The 23251-nt window shown below is 32.9% G+C and overlaps 2 long non-coding RNA genes across 2 annotated transcripts; both read right to left on the bottom strand.

Moving 5' to 3' along the window:
* Positions 1 to 2694: 2694 nt before the first annotated feature.
* On the bottom strand, positions 2695 to 3385 carry LOC107936660 (uncharacterized). Its single transcript, XR_001694456.2, has 2 exons — positions 3063 to 3385; positions 2695 to 2971 (listed from the first exon to the last, which is right to left on the bottom strand). It is a non-coding gene; the product is annotated as an uncharacterized lncRNA (long non-coding RNA).
* Positions 3386 to 13639: 10254 nt separating this feature from the next.
* Positions 13640 to 15739, bottom strand: LOC107936655 (uncharacterized). The gene is made up of 2 exons (XR_005902930.1): positions 15682 to 15739; positions 13640 to 13830 (listed from the first exon to the last, which is right to left on the bottom strand). It is a non-coding gene; the product is annotated as an uncharacterized lncRNA (long non-coding RNA).
* Between the last annotated feature and the right edge of the window lie 7512 nt (positions 15740 to 23251).

The following is a 23251-nucleotide window of genomic DNA, read 5'->3' as shown; positions in this document are numbered from 1 at the left end:
CACTGCATTTACTATACGATACAGGTAGTAACCTTGGTAATCTACTTGTTGCTCATATGTTGTGTCTGTTGCAAACATCCAAATTCAAGTCATGCAGATGGTATAATTTGATGTAAAAACCAACAGCTGGTTGCTGCATACCCTTGCTGCATCCGATGACTGTTGATTGTGTAAGCATCTGGTTGCCAATGCCCCGTTGCAATGCTTTCATTGAACTCTAATTGGTACCATGGTCCTGACACAAGTTCTAATACGCTTCAGTATAATTGTTTACTCTGCATTAACAAGTTAATGACTAAATTTATTATTATACCGATTATTTAACTGTTATGTCAGCTTGTTGTTTGTGATTCCGAACTATGTATGTGAACGCTTACATTACAAACTTTTTTATTTTAATGTCTAAAATAAAAATTTTTAATAATTGGATGACTATCTGTATAGTTTACCCTTTTGAGAGCACCAAGCAAACATATCCTCTATGATTAATCAATATACTAAAACTGTAAAAGGATTCCCTTGATAATTCAATCAAAATGTTAGGCAATGGATGCCAAATTCTCTAAATTATTGCAAACAACTTGAGTGTTAAATTTCAAAAGCATAAATTTGTTTCCTAAAAATGTGTCTAAATTACTTTATGATTATATATATATTCTCTTCTAGTATTCCCTTGTTTTTAGTAATTTCTATATGTGATGAAAGGAGTAACTTTTGACAAGATTGAAAATTAATAAATTTTATATAATCATTTTGGAAGAATAATCTTTTATATATATATTTAATTTATAGGGAAAATTTAAAAAATTGTTTCTAAGGGGCCAAGATAAAAAAATTATAAATTATATGGGTCAAAACCAGAAATTTTATATTAAAAAAAGCCTATGTTGAACTATTAGTTTCCTAGAGGGACTAAAAATGAATTACACCATTTTATAAGACAAAGGCTTTTATGAGACGAAGGTAGGGGTAGACAAAGACTTCGCCCATTTGAAAATTTATATTTTTAACTAAAAATTAATAATCCAATTTAAACCTTTTTAGCATAAGATTTCTAAAATTTTTCCCTTGAAAATAAATTTATATAAACAAAATTCTTAATTTCACCTTGGCAGTGAAATTATAAATTTTATATATATATTAGATTTTATCATGCATATTTTATATTAAAATATATTTTTATAAAATTATTTTTAACCAATGATTATTAGTGGAGTAGTAAGCCATTTTATATAGTACAGATATATTGATTGCCCTTTAAAGTAAGAATATTTTAATAATTTCGCAACTGAATTTATTTTAAATTGACTCGTGACATTAACTCAATAAATTATTATTTTAGATATAATATAAAGAAATATTAAAAAGAATTAATGGTTTTTAGAGAATTATCAACCATATCAAGAAACCTTGTAGATTCACAATGGCAAAAGTATAAGTGGTTGTAATTAATTCCCAATTCAATTGAAACTAGTTTACCAATTTACATACATAAATTCTACTAGAAATTCAAAACCTCACATTTGAGAATTTGATCCAATAGTCAATTTGCGTACAAAGTGAAAGAAAGAGAGAACATTCTTAGCTAGTCAGAATCTATGGCCTAACTTTTCATGTTTTCAAATTCTCATAAAATATGATTGTCCACGTTGAAGTATAAATGGTATAAAAAGCTTTACAAGTGTATACTTTATTTTGTTTTACATGGTGAATATTACTATTTAAATATTTTATTTTGTTGGTGTTACGAATTAATGGAGATAATCTAGTTAGAAAAAAATAAAAGTTAATATAAATAATTGAGGATAGGGTAGAACATTAATTTAATCTCTACTAATATTTAGGATTGACAGAATTAGTGTCGCTCATCAATTAAGATAACCGAGTTCTAACTTAGTTGATAAATTACAGAAAACCCATTTTTTATAAAATATGGAATATTATTATGACGATATTTTTGTCATTTTATATTTTAGGATAGAAAGTTATTTTAATCTTTACTAATATTTAGGGTTGTTGAGCTGGTATCACTCATCAATTGAGACAACCGAGTTCTAACTTAATTGAGAAATTACGGAAAACCCATTTTTTATAAAATAAGGAACATTATTATGATGATATTTTTGCCATTTTATATTCTAGGGTAGAAAGTTAATTTAATCTATATCATTATTTAGTGTTAATTGAGTTAGTATCACTCATCAACAAAGACAATTGAGATCCAACTCAGTTGAGAAATTACTAAAAATTCATTCTTTTTATAAAACAAAAAACATTATTATGAGGGTAAAATCTAAAAAAAATCACATTTGACAAGATTTGAACTAAAGCACCATAATTTTCAATATCTTAACTTTACCATTTCAACTAAAACCTCATTTATATTTTATATCAATCTATTTTATAAATATAATTGTTATATAAATTTCTTTTACCATATCATAATCTAGTAATTCTTAAATATTTTCTAACAAAGCAAAATTCACAGAGAGTAAAAAAGTTTAAAAAAAAAATCACTCATTTACACAAATTCACTAATTCAACCATCTTTTTTTAATATTTTTCTGTAATAGCATTCAACTATTTTTTGAAATATTTTTTATTGGGTGATATATATAACTCAAATATTAAAAAAACAAAACCCATTTGTGCCACTATTCTGAAAAAAATGAAAATCAACATGAAAATTACAAGTAAAACTTGAAATGTTTTATTTTTATTGTATTTAAAAATAACTAATATAGGGTATCATCATCAATTCGTTATCTGAAATTGATATTTATGGTAAAAGACGTAGCTTTAATCTTATAGTAATATTAATCATATATTCATATAAATGGTTACTGATACTTCCATGGAAGACATTTAAGCTTTGGGCAAGAATAAGAAGCATCCCATGAGCTCCTACATTCACCTCCCTCACCATCACAACATTTGCACACAACTCCAAGGGTGGCCAAATTTGCATACCCTAATATCATAAACAAATTGATACTCTTTCAGAATTTATGTAAAAAGAATTAAAACCGAAATAAACCCAAAAGAAATGATTTATTACTAACCTCGTCGATGAACACGTTTGAGGATTCCACATTCAACACGTTTGAAATTCGAAAATGTTAGCACCACAATGAGAAAGATGAAGAACCCTAAATGTTTAGCCATGTTTAGCAAGCTTTTGAAACTATAGTTTCAATAATGCTTTGCTTAAATTCTTTAATAATTATGGAAAGACTTTAGAAACAAAAAAAAGGTGTTTGTGGGATGGTGTTTCAATTGATCTCCTTTATAAAGGTTTTAGGGTATGATCACCCACGCGTTTTCATTTGCTTCAAAGTCTCGTAAAAAAGGTGATTTCTCAATACCTATGATTTTTTCCCACACATTAAAAGATAATATTAAAGTTTGCACAACAAAATTATTTTAAAAATGAATAATTGATTTGGAGTTTTATTTATAGAGAGTAGAGATAGAGGTTGTTCATAGATTGAATCCGAGATTGATTCCAATCAGTATTTTTATAATCAAATCAGATCAATTAGTCAGATTGAGAATCGATTAAGGTATTGGTGCAAAGAGAGATAAAGAAAAATGAAAAATGATTGACCCATGAACTGATCAGGCTAGTTGAATGGGGCTAAAAAATCAGTTGAACCACATTTTATAATTTTTTTATTTTATTAAATTCTAACAATTTATTTAATTTAAAGCGGATACATTAGTTGGACCGATTAGATTGAAAATCAATTGTCTAATGAGTTCGACCATCGAATTAATTTCAAAAACCTGAAAATTTGAATATATATTTTTGTCACTTCATTTATGAAAATTGATTGGTGATTAATTGATTTGGAATTAAATTGGAACCTTACTTTGAATAAAATAATTCACAATATTCAACTGATCCCAAATTTTGGAGAAGTCCATATATTTTCTTTAGGATAATAAATTATCTAAATTATGCTTAATTTTGTTTATTTTTTCTTTCGTTTAAACTTTATATATACAAATTTGAGTCAAAATGCAAAGTCTTTTTGGGGGAAAAATTAGAACCAGCGTGATTTTAATCGCAGGTTTAATTATTCACTAATCGTTAATAACGTGTTCGTAGGTTAAAAGTATAGCTTTTTATAATAATTTTACGTGACATTGTCAAACTTGTTAATCGGGCCCAATCCTTTTAATTGAAGAATATGTGTGAAAAAGACTATTTATTAGGGAAATGTGTTAGAATTTCATGCAATTTTAATTGATGGGGATGGGTTAGAAAGCAAATTGAAAAGAAAAGGTAAATTTTATTTAATTAAAAGAATAATAGTCTACATAATTTCGGGAAAATATTATCAAATTTCTAAGATATTTCGGTGATACTCTTTTCCTACTCATTCTTGTGATGCACACACCTCTCATTCCAGTTAGTCTAATCTCTTGGCCCACTCGTTTGGGTGCTCAACCTTGTCTCTTGATTTACTATGCTTTCGTTACGACTGGTCCAATTTATTTGTCCTCATTAGGAGCACTTAATGTGAAATCAAACACACAACTATTGATCTGATATACTACCCACCTCAAGTCATTATTCTATTCTCAAAATACATGATAGAATTTATAATTAGGGTGGAAGCCAAAATTATAATTTTTACGATAATAAAAATAGAATATTATTATTTTAATAATTTTATATATTTATTAATTTAAAATTTTAAAAGTTTTATAATATTTAAATAAAAAAATTATTTTAGAAGTAACCGAATCCCTTACCACTCTCACTCAGGCTACACCCCTATCTGCAGTGCACCCGTCTATATATGGATAATTTTTTTTCTCAATGTGTGATTACACAATGCCATTTTTTTTAGAGTTCTTGACGTGACACTTGCAGGTGGCGGCAAACATTAAAACATCCATAAGCCTCATCTTATAAAAGTACTAAGAATATACTCGTATAATGTTTTTAAGGATTTAATTTATAATCAATTGCTTATAGTCAGAAAGGGTGAATTTTGAATATAAATTATTACAACACAAATCAATAAAAAATTAAAAATAATGTAGATTAATGTCGACTAAATTAACTTAAAACCCACACGTAATAATAGCACATTATAAAATTAAAAATTTATAAATATAATTATATATGATAAACTTCAAATTTGAATACTCAATTTAAAATTTTGATCCAGCCGCAACAAATACAGCAGATTTTTGCACACGGGTTTATTCATTTCTGGAAGATGTTTAAAGCATTCCAGAGAATTTCTTCTTGGAAACTTTATTCATCCATCAAATGAAATCCATGACTTCTTTTAAGGGGTATTAGAAAGATGACTCTTTGTCTTGCATGAGAATGTAGAAATTTAGAATCAATTTTGTGGATTTTGAGTAGGGTGAAATCAAATTTGTGGATATTCCTTTTTTAATTCTTCATGACTTCGTCTAAATTTAACATAAAGCCGATAACAAGATGAGTTCCTATGTTTAAATACGGCTTTAGTTACTATACTTTTTAGATTTTTGAAATTTAATCTCTTTATTATTTTTTTTAAATTTTAGTCCTTTTTACTTCTTGATTTCATTTTTATGAATTTTTATTGAAGTTCAACATGTAACATTATGTTTTATTGTTAGAAGTTTTTATTTGAAATTTAAAGTGGAGTGATTAATTCTATTGGAACTTCCAAAAATATAGAAGAATTAAATTCAAAACTTTGAAAAGTATAAAGATTGGGGTATGAGTTTTTATGAAACAACTTCTACCTTATAGATATTAGGGAAAAAAATCAATTTATTTTAATTGTATTTTGACTTGATCATGGGTATTTCGGCTTGATTAACTTAAGCTTAGATAAAACTTTTTTATTCTCGAGCTGACTTTTTTACTTAAATTTTTATTTAAAATTAATGAAAAAAAATTTGTTATACTGTCGAGTTTTTAGACTTCACAAGCAGTGCCAAGAGTTGACAAGTGTTCTATAGGAATATAATAAAATATTTAAAAAATATTTAAAGCAAGAAAGACATGTTAAATTTTTAGGATTGCTTATGAAATAAAAAATATATAGCTAATGTACCAAATACCCACTAAAATTTAATTATAAAAATACATAAATATTAATATAAAATTTTATTTTTAATAATTTATTATTTTTAAACAGTGAAATGAACTATTTGAATAAATTTAGTTGAGCCAAACTCAAGTTTTTTTTCGTGAAATTATTTTTTTAAAAATCAAGTCTCGACTTAATCTAACCTAATCCAACCTAAGACAAAAATTTAAAGAAGAGAGAGAGATTAGTGCTTTTTTAAAAAAATATTAAATGATAAAAAGTCATTTTTTCAAATTAAAATGGGAATTAAATTGTTTTCAAGTACAAAGAAAAAAAATCAGCAATTAATTATTATTGCAAATAAATAATCCAAACATCAAACTCAAACATAGTATTATTATTATTATTGAAAGTCACACTCTTGGCTTTATAGCAAACGGTCCAATGAAACCAATGATAAGTGGTGTTATGTTCATACCATAGACCAAAATTCAAACTCAGTGTATTTTAAGTCAACTCGGTCCCACTCGGATTATTAATTATTAATTAAAAATTTACTTTTATTTAAATATAATTAAAAGATTAAAAATATAATAGAATATAATTTTTAATATTAAAAAAATAGTGGTGTTGACGAGTAACCAATTCGAATCACAAATCAGCCCAAGCAGCCCAAACTTACTGGGTGAAGATTTCCCGGCCCTTTACATAAAATGGTCCAATTCCGGTTTGGTCCCTCTACTATATTTTAATCTTATATTTTAATTTATCATAATTTAATCCCTCTATTTATAACTTAATTAATACCTTACTGACAAACTTGTTTAAAAAGAGCATCCATTCTAACTCATATTATTGAAAAGAGAGTTTTTAAATAAGTTTTTTTTTATCGGAAAAGTTAATGGGACTAGTTATTTGTAGGTTAACTTTTGATATTAGTCCCCGTATTTAACGAAGGTTTGGATTTAGTCGTTATACTTTTATTTAATTAAATTTAATTTATTTATTTTTTAAATTTTAAAATTTTAACCTTCACTAAAAGATATCTATTAAATTCATTAAAAGTGAATTTGATAAACCATTGAAAAATAAAATTTCATTTAATTGAAAATAAAAATTTTTAACATTTAATATTTTAAATATGTTTGATAATTTTAATTTTTTTCTTAATATAAAATTTCAATACAAAAGCGTTGAATAAAATAAGTAAGTCTTATTCTTCAAATGATTCATATAGTCAAGTGTACCCATTCTAATCAAACAATTCGCAGCTGCCAATATATCTCGCGGTAACAAAAATGTATTTTTCTAAGGTATATTAAGATTCAATCTCTAGTTCATATTTTGTCAACCAATCTTTCCTAATTCACATCTTTGCTGAAAGAATTTCTTTTGTAATTTCTTACACAAGGATTCAGAAAATACCAAATTTCTGCCTACACAAAGAAAATTGTTGATAAAACTCCAAAATGGCATTTTCGTTTGACCGAATTTCTTTTTCCTTATCGGTCAAGAAAGACAAGAAAATCTCAAGGTAGCAAACATTCTTTAGAATTTCTCTTAGATTCGAATCCATAGCTGATGATAGAACTAGAATAGATATTTTCTGTTTCCTACTTACACAAGCCCATATCCTTGCTTTTCTATCACTCTAATTCTAACCTCCCCCCCCCCCCCCCCCAAAAAATCCCAAATTATGGTACCAGTATAGACCAAATTTTCGTTATGATCCAATTCTGATAGATAGATACCGAGGCTTTGCAATATTTGATTGATCACAATTCTATATATTCCATTTACCTACATATCACTTAACATAGAAAATATTAAATTGATTTTATTTTATTAAAAAATTAAAATAAATTATCCTCTCTTTAAAAAAAATGAAATATTCAAATTAATATATTTATCTTTCATCCAAACTATCTAAAATAATATAAATTATTATATTAATAAGATTAAATTAAAAAATAAATAATATTTTAAAAATCAATATTTACTTTGATCATACAGCAAAATTATATTCAATCTTCATATTTATTAATTTACCAAACAATTTTGTAATATAAATTCATCACTTATAAAATTTAGTAGTAAAAATACAGTACTTAATTTTTTAGTTTATCAAACACACCCTAAGTTAAGTTCTATCACTTCCAAAACTCAATGCAACAAACATATTATTATGTGTAATGCAGTGTCGACTTATTATTTCCACATATCATTTACTAAAAAAATCTAGTTAATGGATTAATGATTGTCATTTGTGTCAAGACTGAAATTTCAAAATGTAAAAAGTATAGGGACTTAGAATTATCTAATTGGAGAAGATGGACAAAATTTACAATTGTATGCATAGTACAAACTAATAATTGAATTTAACCAAATAAATTTAACTGTTACTTTTTTTGTCGGGACTCAAATTTCATAAGTTGAAAAGTATAGTGACTAAAATTGATCAAATAATTGGAGAAGATGGACAAAATTTACAATTGTATGCATAGTACAAAACTAATAATTGAATTTAACTAAACAAATTTAACTGCTACTTTTTTTGTCAGGACTCAAATTTCAAAAGTTGAAAAGTATAGTGACTAAAATTGATCAAATAATTGTAGCAGGTATTAATCGTGCTGACATGTTTAAAGCTTGGTGGTGAGTATTACCTTTGATGTCATATATTAGTTTTTAATTGTAGGAAATGTTTTATTGTGGTATTTTGTAAGTTGTTCCTTTAAATGTTGTTCTTATTCTATTTACAACAGATCAGTTTGAATGAAGCAAAAAAAAATCAAATAAAAGCATCGAAACTAAACCCACAATTTTTGCAAAATATAGGGCCTAATATATAGTAGAATTTAACCTTATTTTTACTACTTAATGACATTATATGCTAAATTAGAATACAAGGAATAAATCCAAATTTTAAATATAGTAGAGGGACTAAAACTAAAAGATGACTGACATAAAACAAATGACTGACATAAAACGAATACCATAACTATTCATGAAAGTAGCTCCTTTGCAGTGTTGCGAGCTTTGCAAAAGGCCTCTAAAGGCTTAGCTTTTGGTAAATTTAGTCCTCTCCCTTCCGCCATATCAATTTTCTTTGAACTTACTCGTTTCCACTCAAAAGCATTGAATCAATGACCCTAAAGCCAATCCCACAACACGTTGGCCTAAATCCATTTCGGGACAAGCCCTTCTTCCTAACCCGAACGGCATCATCTTATAACCCTCGGCCGGACCGTTGTCGAACCTTTCTGGCTTAAAACATGTTGCTCATCCCATACCTTTGGGTCCCTATGGATCACCCATGCATTCACTAGCAACATTGTACCCTTGGGAATGTTGTACCCTAATAAGTTACAACGATCAGACGAGACGTAGGGAACAAGAAGTGGAACTGCCGGGTTCAACCGGAAGGTCTCTGAGATTATGTTTTGTAGATTGTACAAGCCCAATTTTGGGACCAAAACAAATAACCTACCCAAAACCCACTAACCCCTAAACAGAAGCCCAAACCTAACTAGCCCCAAGTTTAGGGTTTCAAATTTTGAAACCCTAAACCACTTGCCTTCACCGCCTTTGACTCCCACCGCCCCAGTCACGTCGACAGCACAAATGGCCTCTGCTCCACCGCCCATTTTCCTGCAAAGAAAAGACAATGTAATATAAAAAAGGATTTGTAATGGCTATATAAAGCCAAATCAAAAAACCATTGTAACATTTCGGACTTTTGTGAAATGAGAAATAATATTAGATTTTTAAAAAAAATACAAAGCAAAACACAAACCCTAGCAACATCAAAAGCATAAAACAGTCCAAACAGAGAATAAAAAGCTAATAGCCGAAGGTGATTCTCATCCTTATCTTCATTCTCTTTCTTTTTTTTTTAACCTATTTTATCCACATATACATATATATATGCTTTAAAAATAAAAAAATATAATTTTTTTACCTTTTTTCGATCTACACGGTGGCCGACGCGGCGGAGGGCGCGGTGGTCGTCCATTGGCCTAGGGACCGGAGACGAAGGCCTAAGACCGATAGGGGAAGAGGATTTGAGGGTTTTTTTTGAAAGAGGGAGAAGAGAAATGAAAAAATAAAAAAATAAATGGCTTATATAGGCCGGCAAAACGTACCGTTTTGCCCGGCCATTTTAAAATGCTGAAACGGCGCCATTTAGGCGCCGACCCGGAGACTCGACCCGTAGTACCTTGGGATCTGCGTGTTTTTGAGGAGTAGGGGTTATTTGCACTCTTGACCCCTCCGCTTTTTCATGACTTCACAATTAAGTTTTACTTAATCTTAATCTGGCCCTATAATTTATTTCGTTTTCAATTTAGTACATATGCGAACGACGCTGTTTTAGGAGGTCGGGGATATTTACTCCTTTAGGCCCTCCTGTTTGCTCGCGTGTTCGAATCAGTCCCTTTCCTCTTTATTAGCTTTTTAAATCGGCTCCAAAACTTAATATTTGTTTCGAATGTAGTCCCTTTCTCAGATTTAATACGGTTTCTATATTATTTTTACTCTTTATTATTTTAATATTATTCATTATTCTATTTTACTATTCTTGTATTATTATTTTTAACATATTTTATTATTATTTAAACATTTTTAATTAATACTACATATATATATTTTATATATATTCTTATAGTTGTTTTATATATATTACTGTTGTTGTTCCTAATATATGTTTTATGTATACATATTTAAATACTCTATTATATACATTTTGTTATATCTATTTTTACCTCTATGTTTATTATTAATATTAATATGTTTTATTATATATCTTTAATATATATTATTTTATTATTATACATTTATATATTATTGTTATTATTAGTTTTGATATTATTGTTTTGTTAATACATTTGTGTCATATATACATACTTTTAATATATATTTATATATTATACTTCATATTATGCCCATGTAAATTAATATTATATCGTGTATATCATTTAATTATAGTTTTATATATTGTAAATATCATATTATGTTTTACCATGTATATACATTTTAATATCTCATATATATTTTATATATACATATGTATATTATGTATATTTTCTTTTTTTAATACTACGTATATATTTTATTTCTATTATTACGTATATATCTCAATGCATCTATTTATATATCTACGCATTGTTTTATATTATTATTATTTATGTTATCGCTATTATTATCGTCTACGTTATCATCGCTATTTTTATTTTGCCATGTTTTATTCATTTTCATTTATTTACTCATGTATTCGATCGTTTTATTTTCCTCATGCATTTGTTTATATTTACATATTACTAACATTTCTATTTATTCATCACTTATAACTGCTCATGTTATTGTTTTTTGGACACTATCACACCTATCATTATGTTATTATACATATTAATACCCTAATTTGCTTTATATTTTACTATAAATCACGTTTTTACTTAATATGTTAAAAATGATTCTTTCATAAAAGTAATATCTCGTATTAGGTAATTCGAGATAATCGTACCCTAACTTACTGGGTTTCGACTTTTCTCATTTAACCTAAATAACATAATATATTCTTTTTAAATCACTATACAAGTTTTGAAAAATGCTTATTCTCGAAGATGCGAAGTGTTGTGCCCTAACTTACCGGGTATGACATTTTGTCATCTCGAAATAAGAATTTGTTTTGAAATAAAGGCAATATTCGGTGTTTGAGAATTTGAGAAAATGTGCCCTAACTTACTGGGTTTCGATTTCTCTCGTTTACTCTAAATAATCGAATACCCTTTTAATAAAATACACAGATTTTATAAAAGGCAAGTTCGCTCTCAAAAATTCAAGATGTTGTGTCCTAACTCACTGGATGTGACATTTCATATTTTGAGACGAGAAGGTCTTTAAAATTTAAGCATTTTCTTTACAAAGAGGGATCGTATTTCAAAAGTCTTCCAAGTTTTCAATCTTCGACACTAAGACACTAATTAATCAACTAGGAACCAATTTTGGGCGTATTGAGGGTGCTAATCCTTCCTCGTGCGTAACCGACTCTCGAACCTGTTTTCTTGATTTGCGTAGACCAAAATTGTTGTTTAAATAAATCAAACTATTTATTAAAAACAACCACTTTTATGAGGTGACCCGATCACACCTCGTCAAAAAGGATCGGTGGCGACTCCCGTTTTTTGTTTTCATTTTCAAAATCTAAGTCATTCCCTTTTTTTCAAAAAAATGGTTACGACATAGATAACATAGTCTTGGGAGATTGGTTTCGTCTAGCAATCTACCGTGATCGATGTGGAAATCTAGTTCGGATTTACTCTTTTGCAATGTGTTTAAATTGTTGAGTAAATGAGACATAGACCATTCTAATGTTATAACTACGGTGTTGGTTCCTCTAAGTAACATATCCTGCATGATAATTATTAAAAAAAAAACAGAAAATCATTAATAGAGTTTGGTTAAGTGAGACAGTAAAACTCAGCAAGTTAAACTTTAGAAGGAAATTAACTATTTCAGGAAACCCTAATTTCTAATCTAATGGTAACTTTGCATGGATCATCTTAACACAGTTTGAATTCCTTAACTTTTTTTTTATATCTATTTTATGATTTATGTTCGGGGTTCATAGCTACCCCTCGCAATAATATCATCTCCAAGGTTTGAACCAATGTTCCTTCCTTAAGAATGCAATGTGTCTTACCATTTCATCCAACACTTAATGGCTAAACTCTTCTTAACATAAGTTGTTTGATGACTAGAGATATTCTTGGGCCTGGTTAGACTGAACTCATATATGACATCAAGTTCAACACTAAATATAATTATCCAACTTCGATCGAACTCATATATGAGTCTGAATTTTTCTCTTAGCCGGTTTATATTTATAAGTAACTAAATTATGTTTGGGCCTATTAGGGGTGTAATCAAACAAAGTCAAGCCTGAATATTGTCAAGCTCGATTGAACATCTATTTTTAATCTCAAGTTTGGCTCGAGCTACTTGAGTTCAAGCTCAATTAAGCTCACTTACTAATTTTTGTACTCGAGCTCGAGCTCAATTAAGCTCATTTACTAATTTTTGTACTCAAGCTCCAACTCGAGCTCGTTTTTAATGATTCAGCTTAAGGTTAATAATATATATTAAAAGCAGTAACGTTATTTAATTGTAACACCCCAAACTCAGCCCAGACGTTATGGCCAGATCCGACATGCCACATCGAAGCGTTCAAAACATTTTATATTGTTGATCCAGAAAAACCTACTTAGTGTTTTAAAAGATAATTTCATTATAGATTAAAGTGAATGGAAGCTGTGCACCAGGTAGGAAACCGAAAAAGAGGAGGTGAGTCTATCGGACTACTTAAGTACCAAGCTCCCTTTGGATCCAATCCTAGACATGCACACTGCCATTTCCACACCTTAACGTCATGTATATTTCTAGGAAACCGATTTGATTAAGTCATTTTTAGGAAAAGTGATTAATTTTGGAAAATACCTTCATTGCGGAAGCTTTGCTTGTTGTCGTGTTATTTTGAAATCAATTGTTTTTTTTTGAAAACGCGCCCTAAAGCTATCCAATTTCAACAGTTAAAATAAGTAATACCTATCTTAGTAATACATATTAAAACCATCAAAAATAATTAAGCGGCCTTATTACATTTAAAAACCCAAACCTCAACGTAAATAATAGAATGTCCAGTTCACCATAAGAAAACCAAACTTTGAGAACGGGTGGCCACTCCGAATTCCCTCACAGCTCCAAGCCCACTATGGTTGGGGATTACCTGCGTGGATGAAAATAAAAAGGGTGAGTTTGGGGAAACTCAGTGTGTAAGGAAAACCCATTCAAAGCCCAAGTCAGCTCAAGCCTATTGGGCCTAAGCCCATTCAGGTAACAGTGGTACTGGACCAGAGCCCTTTTTCAGATTACAATAAACTGGGCCTTAGCCCCTTATTCAAATAACACTATGGCCCATAGGCCCATTTCAAAATACATGCAACATCAATAACATATGCAAGCCCATTTGGGGAGACTACTCAACCCACCAACCACTACACTCCACTCATACCAGCCCTACACTCCATGTGGGGAATAGTTCAACCCACCTAGCCCAACACTCCACAGTTGCAGCCTTGCTGCTCAGTTAAAAGTAAATTGAGGCAAAGCCTCCAGTACGTGGACAAGCCACTTTCAGTAATTCCTCCGTCAATATCCCAATCCTATGCATCAGATAATAACAAAATGGCATGTAGTAAATAACAACAGTCAAACATGCATTTAGGTCAATTTAACCCTAGGGGTATTTCAGTAATTTATCTACTAGGAGTAAAACTGTAAATTTTTCACTTTTAAAGGTATTTCAGTAATTTATCTATTTTAGGGTTTTTCATGCAAATTCCTACTTTTTACGTACTAACAGAATCACGTACCGAGGGTTCTTACCGAATTGGGCCCGTTGGCCCATCATTCTAATTTTGGCCCATTAAGCCCAAAAATATCGAGGGCACAGAAATCATGCACTTTGCAGTCCAAATTTTGCAGCTTACCAAAAACATTAATCGATTTACCTCACGAGCATTCGCACACTCGCAAATCTACAAAATACCAGTTTTCGGCATTTCGGCTTTTCGACTTTTGCTTATCCAGACTAAGAAAGAGGGTGTTAGTTACACACCTGTTTGCGACGATATACTGACGAGATCCATACACGAACTGCCTACAATTGGATTACTAACACATTAATCTAACTATTCAAATACGAACTACGTATTAACCCCTTACAATATTCGGCCAACCACACCTACAGATCAGAGTAAGCTTATAAGAAATCAATAAGCAACTCATGAACAAAGTTTTTTCAATGTTTACCACATAATCATAATTTCACTGCAAGCTGTCTTCCTGAGCAACAGTCACTAAATTATTTATAACTGGAGCTACGAAACTCCAAATCAAGTGCTGTTAATTTTTCCTGAAAATAGACTCATATATCTTCTATCCATAAAATTTTCAGAATTTTTGGTATGGCCAATCAATACCAGATTTTTCTTAAAGTTTCCCATGTTTCACTGTTTGACTAATCTGACCACTCTTAATTACGAATCAAATTTCTCATTGTGCAGAATTCAAAATATGTTCTCATTTATTCCATTTGAAACTAGACTCATTAAGATTTAATTACATAATTTATTCAACTTCTAACTCATCTCCCACAATTTATGGTGATTTTCCAAAGTCACATTACTACTGCTGTCTCAAGCAGATTTATTACCAAATCACTCTTTCACACCTAACTTACATGCTTGTTATTTAAACATGTATATCACCAATCAATCATCACATATCTATGATTTTACTTAAGTATAATCTCCACTTCATCATTTTAAAGTACAACATGTTAGTCGATTTTTTTCCCCTTAGCATCTAAGGCACATGCATGCTCATTTGTTTGGCTCAACTTCACCTATCTTCCATATTTCATCAAAAGAACATGAAACAACAACCATTTCCTTCATTTTAATTCATGACTAAATGCTCACAACACAACTAAAAACCAAAATATGCTTCAAGAGTTAAGGTAGAATCAAGAAGAACTCATGAACATCAAGATAGAAGCAAACTACCATGAACTTACCTTCAATTTTCTTCCCCAAGTGACCGAACATTCAAGAGCTTTCTCCTCTCCTTTCTCTTCTCTAACTTTCGGCTATGATGAACAAGGATGGACAAAACTTTGTTCTTTTCACCCCTTTTTCTTTTAATAAAATTTCATATTTCATCTATTTAATTCTTTAATACAAAAGACATGAAATTCCCATCATGGAACATTTACCTAAACCTTTATCATGGAACATTTACCTAACCCATTATCATGGAATATTTACCTAATCCATTATCATGGAACATTTACCTAACCCATTATCAATTTGTATCAATTTGTACCATAAATTATGGATATTAAGTGCTCATATTGTCTACAACAACATGATGGCTGGCCATTTCATGTAAAATGGGAGGTTTGTCATGCAAATCCTCCTATTTTGCACTCCTATTTATTTGGCCACTTCAATTTAGCCATAGCATTTTCAAACATTTTCACATAGGTTCTATTTCATAATTTCACCCCCTTTTTCTTTTGGAACAAAAAAATTAACTAAAATTGCCGGGTTCTATCTTAAGCTTGGGCCTTCTAGAGGCCCACTAACATAATTAAACCTATGCCAACATTCACAGAATTCCCGAAAATTGGGGCGTTACAACTCTACCCTCCTTAAAGAAATTTCATCCTCGAAATTTACCTGATCCAACTAGTTGAGGGTATTGTTGACGCATAGTCTCTTCTGATTCCCAAGTAGCTTCTTCCCTTCCATGATTACGCTAAAGCACTTTCACTAACGGGACAGATTTCCTTCTGAGAACCTTAACATCTGGAGCCAATATTTGCACAGGCTCCTCCTGAAACTGGCAGGACATGAGCAGGGTCAGAACGATAACGCCTTAACATGGAGACGTGAAAAATATCTTGAATCTTGTCTAACTCTGGAGGCAATTCCAACTGATAAGCCACTGGGCCTACTCGCTTCAAAACCCGATAAGGCCCAATAAACCGCGGACTCAACTTGCCCTTCTTACCAAACCTTAATATTTTCTTCCAAGGAGAAACCTTTAAGAAAACCATATCACCTATTGAGTACTCAATCTCCTTATGCTTAAAATCTGCATACGACTTTTGCCTATCAGATGCTTCTCTTAACTGGTCCCTAATTATTCTGACCTTATCCTCAGTATCAGCTACCAACTCTGGTCCAAGAACTTGTCGCTCTCCTAGTTCAGTCCAACAACTAGGTGTACGACACCTTCGTCCATATAGTGCTTCATACGGTGCCATTCGAATACTCGCCTGGTAACTGTTATTGTACGCAAATTCTGCCAACTGCAAGTAATCCTCCCAACTACCTCGGAAATCAATCACGCATCCCCTCAACATGTCCTCTAGAATCTGAATAACCCTTTCCGATTGACCATCAGTCTGGGGATGGAAAGCCGTACTAAAATTCAATCGCGTCCCCAACACCTCATGCAACTTTTGCCAAAACCGAGATGTAAATCTGGGATCCCGATCAGAAATAATTGAAACTGGGACTCCATGAAGTCGCACAATCTTCGCCACATACAACTTGGCTAACTTTTGAAGTGAAAAGTCAGTACGAACAAGTATGAAATGGGTCGATTTGGTGAACCTATCCACAATCACCCACACCGAGTCTTTCTTCGATAGTGTCAAGGGCAACCCACTCACAAAGTCCATGGTTAGCCTCTCCCACTTCCAAAGTGGTATCTTCACTGGCTGTAACAGTCCAGAAGGTAATTTATGCTCAGCTTTCACTTGCTGGCATGTCAAACATTTCCCTACAAACTCCGTTACTTCTCATTTAAGTCTAGGCCACCAGTACAATTCTCACAAGTCGTGATACAACTTGTTCCCTCCAAGATGCATGGCACAAAGTCCTCCATGAGCTTCTTTCAATATTGTCTGCCTTAAATCAGAGTCATTCAGAACACAAATTCTTCCTCGAAAACACAGAACTCCTTCACCATTTAACCCAAACTTAGAAGTTTCCCCTTCCTTAGCTTGTTGGAAACGAGCGACCAAAGACTCATCGTTCAACTGCTTTTCCTTAATCTGATCCACCCAGGTTGACCTCACTTGCAACTCAGCCAACAGACTTCTATCATCATACAGACTCAGACGAGGAAACATTGCTCTCAGATCAGATACAGTTCTATGACTTAGAGCATCGGCTATCACATTAGCCTTGCCTGGTGATACTCGATCGAATAGTCATAATCCTTAAGCAACTCAACCCATCTCCTTTGCCTAAGGTTCAGCTCCTTCTGAGTCAACAAATACTTAAGACCCTTGTGGTCTGTGTATATAATACACCTCTCCCCGTACAAGTAATGTCTCCAAATCTTAAGTGCAAATATCACTGCCGCCAACTCCAAATCATGAGTAAGATAGTTCCCTTCGTGAGGTTTAAGTTGTCGTGATGCATATGCAACCACCTTACCCTCCTGCATTAACACGCAGCCCAAACCCACGTGTGATGCGTCACTGTACACAGTAAAATCCTTCCCAGACTCTGGCTGAATCAACACAGGTGCTTCAGTCAGAACTTTCTTCAACTTCTCAAAAGCTTCCTGCTGCTTCTCAGTCCATACAAACGGTACTCCTTTACTTATGAGTTTTGTCAGAGGTGCTGCCATCACAGAAAAACCTTCTACAAACCTTCTGTAGTATCCTGCCAACCCTAGGAAACTTCAAATTTTCGACACCGTCCTAGGTGGCTTCCACTCCAAAATTGCTTCAATATTTCGAGGGTCCACCTTAATCCCTTCGGCAGAGACCACATGTCCTAAGAAGGTTACCTCCCTCAACCAAAATTCACACTTGCTGAATCTTCGCAAAGAGTTCCTTCTCCCTTAACACTCGCAGCACTATACGGAGATGCTCATCATGTTTCGCTTCAGTTTCAGAATATACCAGGATATCATCAATGAAGACGACTACGAATCAATCCAAGAATGGTTGGAACACCCGATTCATCAGATCCATAAATGCTGCAGGAGCGTTCGTCAGTCCAAATGGCATAACCAAAAACTCGTAATGACCATACCAAGTCCTGAATGCCGTCTTATGGATATCCGCCTCCTTGACCCTTAACTGATGATATCCAGATTGGAGGTCGATCTTAGAAAATACAGAAGTCCATCTAAGCTGGTCAAACAGATCATCAATCCTTGGCAGTGGATACTTATTCTTAATTGTCAGTTTGTTCAACTGGTGATAATCAATGCACATCCGCATTGTACCATCCTTCTTCTTCACGAATAGCACTGGTGCTCCCCATGGAGACACGCTTGGCCTAATGAAGCCGTATCCAATAGCTCTTGAATTTGTGCTTTTAGTTCCACCAACTCCTTCGGTGCCATTCTATACGGTGCGATAGACACTGGTGCCGTTCCAGGCAATAAGTCGATTCCAAACTCTATTTCTCGGTTCGGAGGCAATCTTGGAAGCTCCTCCGGAAAAACATCTTGGAACTCCTTTACAGTCCTAACCTTATCCACTGTCAATCCCTCCTCTTCTGACTGACTTACAAATGCCAAATAGGCCTCACAACCTTTCTGAATCCACTTTTCGGCTCTTAAAGCCGACACCACATTGGACAAATAATCCCTTCGCTCACCTATCACCATAACCTCCTTATCCTTTGTGGTCCTTAACACTATTCGTTTAGCAGCACAATCCAGGGTCGCCTTATGCTTAACAAGCCAGTCCATTCCCAAAATGAGATCAAACTCTCCGAACGGTAACTCCATCAGATCTCCAGGGAAAATCCTACCTTGAGTTTCTAAGGGTACATCCCTATACAGTTTGTCTACCCTAACCGAGTGACCCAAAGGACTTAGTACAGATACCCCACTCACAATCTCCTCAGAGCAGTCCAAGTTGTCCATAATCTGTTCTGTGGCCTCCAACCAATATTCCGCCACATTCGGGGCTATACCAGGCACGCCCCTAAAGATCTCCGCTCCGTTAGTCCGAAGTCGTTCAGAAATAGATCCCCGAACTCCATTACCCGCACTTGCCCCGTCAACCCTTTCCAGAACACGAAGCATTGCCTGTGACAGGGCATCATCCCCGGCACCGCGGTCATGAGACTCTACCTCTGTTGCCGGTGGTACCGGTGCATCCACCGCCGGCATATGTCTCAAAGATGAAGATCTTGCTCGAGCACTTCCTTGGCTTCGTCCACGGCCTCTTGTACTCATATCGTATTATCTTGATTACGAATTTTTATGCATCAATTAATATTCCAGTGTTTATTACAGATGTTTTATGAATCAGACAGTAGTTCAGAGTTTGTTTTCGCAGAATCGAAGTCTAGCTACAGTTTCAGTCTCTTATTAGATTTTCCTATGGTTTCAGTATCATCCTATCTAGAGTATCCTAATAGGGTTTCAGTACAGACAGATAATTCAGAAAAATATTCAGAAAAATTCAGAATACTTACAGACTTGAGCCGGAGATTCGAAATGCCACCTTCTAAAGATCTAAATTTTGAAAATCGAGTTTTTCGCATTCTTTATAAAATTTTCGCTTTCGAAAATCTTTGTTTTTGTAAACCCATTCCACAGCTGAGTTGTTGCAACCTAGGCTCTGATACCACTAAATGTAACACCCCAAACCCGGCCCAGACGTTATGGTCGGATCCTACATGCCACATCGAAGCGTTCAAAACATTTTATATTGTTGATCCAGAAAAACCTACTTAGTGTTTTAAAAGATAATTTCATTATAGGTTAAAGTGAATGGAAGCTATACACCAGGTAGGAAACCGGAAAAGAGGAGGAGAGTTTATCGGACTACTTAAGTACCAAGCTCCCTTTGGATCCAATCCTAGACATGCACACCGCCATTTCCACACCTTAACGTCATGTATATTTCTAGGAAACCGATTTGATTAAGTCATTTTTAGGAAAAGTGATTAATTTTGGAAAATACTTTCATTGCGGAAGCTTTGCTTGTTGTCGTGTTATTTTGAAATCAATTATTTTTTTTTTGAAAACGTGCCCTAAAGCTATCCAATTTCAACAGTTAAAATAAGTAATACCTATCTTAGTAATACATATTAAAACCATAAAAAATAATTAAGCGGCCTTATTACATTTAAAAACCCAAACCTCAACGTAAATAATAGGATGTCCAGTTCACCATAAGAAAACCAAACTTTCAGAACGGGTGGCCACTCCGAATTCCCTCACAGCTCCAAGCCCACTATGGTTGGGGATTACCTGCGTGGATGAAAATAAAAAGGGTGAGTTTGGAGAAACTCAGTGTGTAAAGAAAACCCATTCAAAGCCCAAGTCAGCTCAAGCCTATTGGGCCTAAGCCCATTCAGGTAACAGTGGTACTGGACCAGAGCCCTTTTCAGATTACAATAAACTGGGCCTTAGCCCCTTATTCAGATAACAGTATGGCCCATAGGCCCATTTCAAAATACATGCAACATCAATAACATATGCAAGCCCATTTGGGGAGACTACTCAACCCACCAACCACTACACTCCACCCGTACCAGCCCTACACTCCATGTGGGGAATAGCTCAACCCACCCAGCCCAACACTCCACAGTTGCAGCCTTGCTGCTCAGTTAACAGTAAATTGAGGCAAAGCCTCCACTACGTGGACAAGCCACTTTCAGTAATTCCTCCGTCAATATCCCAATCCCATGCATCAGATAATAACAAAATTGCATGCAGTAAATAACAACAGTCAAACATGCATTTAGGTCAATTTAACCCTATGGGTATTTCGGTAATTTATCTACTAGGGGTAAAACTGTAAATTTTTCACTTTTAAAGGTATTTCAGTAATTTATCTATTTTAGGGTTTTTCATGCATATTCCTACTTTTCACGTACCAACAGAATCACGTACCGAGGGTTCTTACCGAATTGGGCCCGTTGGCCCATCATTCCAATTTTGGCCCATTAAGCCCAAAAATATCGAGGGCACAGAAATCATGCACTTTGCAGTCCAAATTTTGCAGCTTACCAAAAACATTAATCGATTTACCTCACGAGCATTCGCACACTCGCAAATCTATAAAATACCGGTTTTTGGCATTTCGGCTTTTCGACTTTTGCCTATCCAGACTAAGAAAGAGGGTGTTAGTTACACACCTGTTTGCGACGATATGCTGACGAGATCCGCACACGAACTGTCTACAATTGGATTACTAACACATTAATCTAACTATTCAAATACGAACTACGTATTAACCCCTTACAATATTCGGCCAACCACACCTACAGATCAGAGTAAGCTTATTAGAAATCAATAAGCAACTCATGAACAAATTTTTGTCAATGTTTACCACATAATCATAATTTCACTGCAAGCTGTCTTTCTGAGCAACAGTCACTAAATTATTTATAACTGGAGCTACGAAACTTCAAATCAAGTGCCGTTAATTTTCCCTGAAAATAGACTCATATATCTTCTATCCATAAAATTTTCAGAATTTTTGGTATGGCCAATAAATACCAGATTTTTCTTAAAGTTTCCCATGTTTCACTGTTTGACTAATCTGACCCCTCTTCATTACGAATCAAATTTCTTATTGTACAGAATTCAAAATATGTTCTCATTTATTCCATTTGAAACTAGACTCATTAAGATTTAATTACATAATTTATGCAGCTTCTAACTCATCTCCCACAATTTATGGTGATTTTCCAAAGTCACGTTACTACTGCTGTCCCAAGCAGATTTATTACCAAATCACTCTTTCACACCTAACTTGCATGCTAGTTATTTAAACATGTATATCACCAATCAATCATCACATATCTATGATTTTACTTAAGTATAATCTCCATTTCATCATTTTAAAGCACAACATGTTAGCCGATTTTTCCCCTTAGCATCTAAGGCACATGCATGCTCATTTTTTTGGCTCAACTTCACCTATCTTCCATTTTTCATCAAAAGTTAAGGTAGAATCAAGAAGAACTCATGAACATCAAGATAGAAGCAAACTACCATGAACTTACCTTCAATTTTCTTCCCCAAGTGACCGAACATTCAAGAGCTTTCTCCTCTCCTTTCTCTTCTCTAACTTTCGGCTATGATGAACAAGGATGGACAAAACTTTGTTCTTTTCACCACTTTTTCTTTTAATAAAATTTCATATTTCATCCATTTAATTCTTTAATACAAAAGACATGAAATTCCCATCATGGAACATTTACCTAATCCATTATCATGGAACATTTACCTAACCCATTATCAATTTGTATCAATTTGTACCATAAATTATGGATATCAAGTGCTCATATTGTCTACAACAACATGATGGCTGGCCACTTCATGTAAAATGGGAGGTTTGTCATGCAAATCCTCCTATTTTGCACTCCTATTTATTTGGCCACTTCAATTTAGCCTATAGCATTTTCAAACATTTTCACATAGGTTCTATTTCATAATTTCACCCCCTTTTTCTTATGGAACAAAAAAATTAACTAAAATTCCCGGGTTCTATCTTAAGCTTGGGCCTTCTAGAGGCCCACTAACATAATTAAACCTATGCCAACATTCACAGAATTCCCAAAAATTGGGGCGTTACATTAATAATA

This window comes from Gossypium hirsutum, chromosome A10, assembly GCF_007990345.1.
Source record: "Gossypium hirsutum isolate 1008001.06 chromosome A10, Gossypium_hirsutum_v2.1, whole genome shotgun sequence".
Classification (NCBI taxonomy): Eukaryota; Viridiplantae; Streptophyta; class Magnoliopsida; order Malvales; family Malvaceae; genus Gossypium; species Gossypium hirsutum.
The sequence above is the reverse complement of the archived record's forward strand: the minus strand, read 5'-3'. Positions and strand labels throughout refer to the sequence as shown.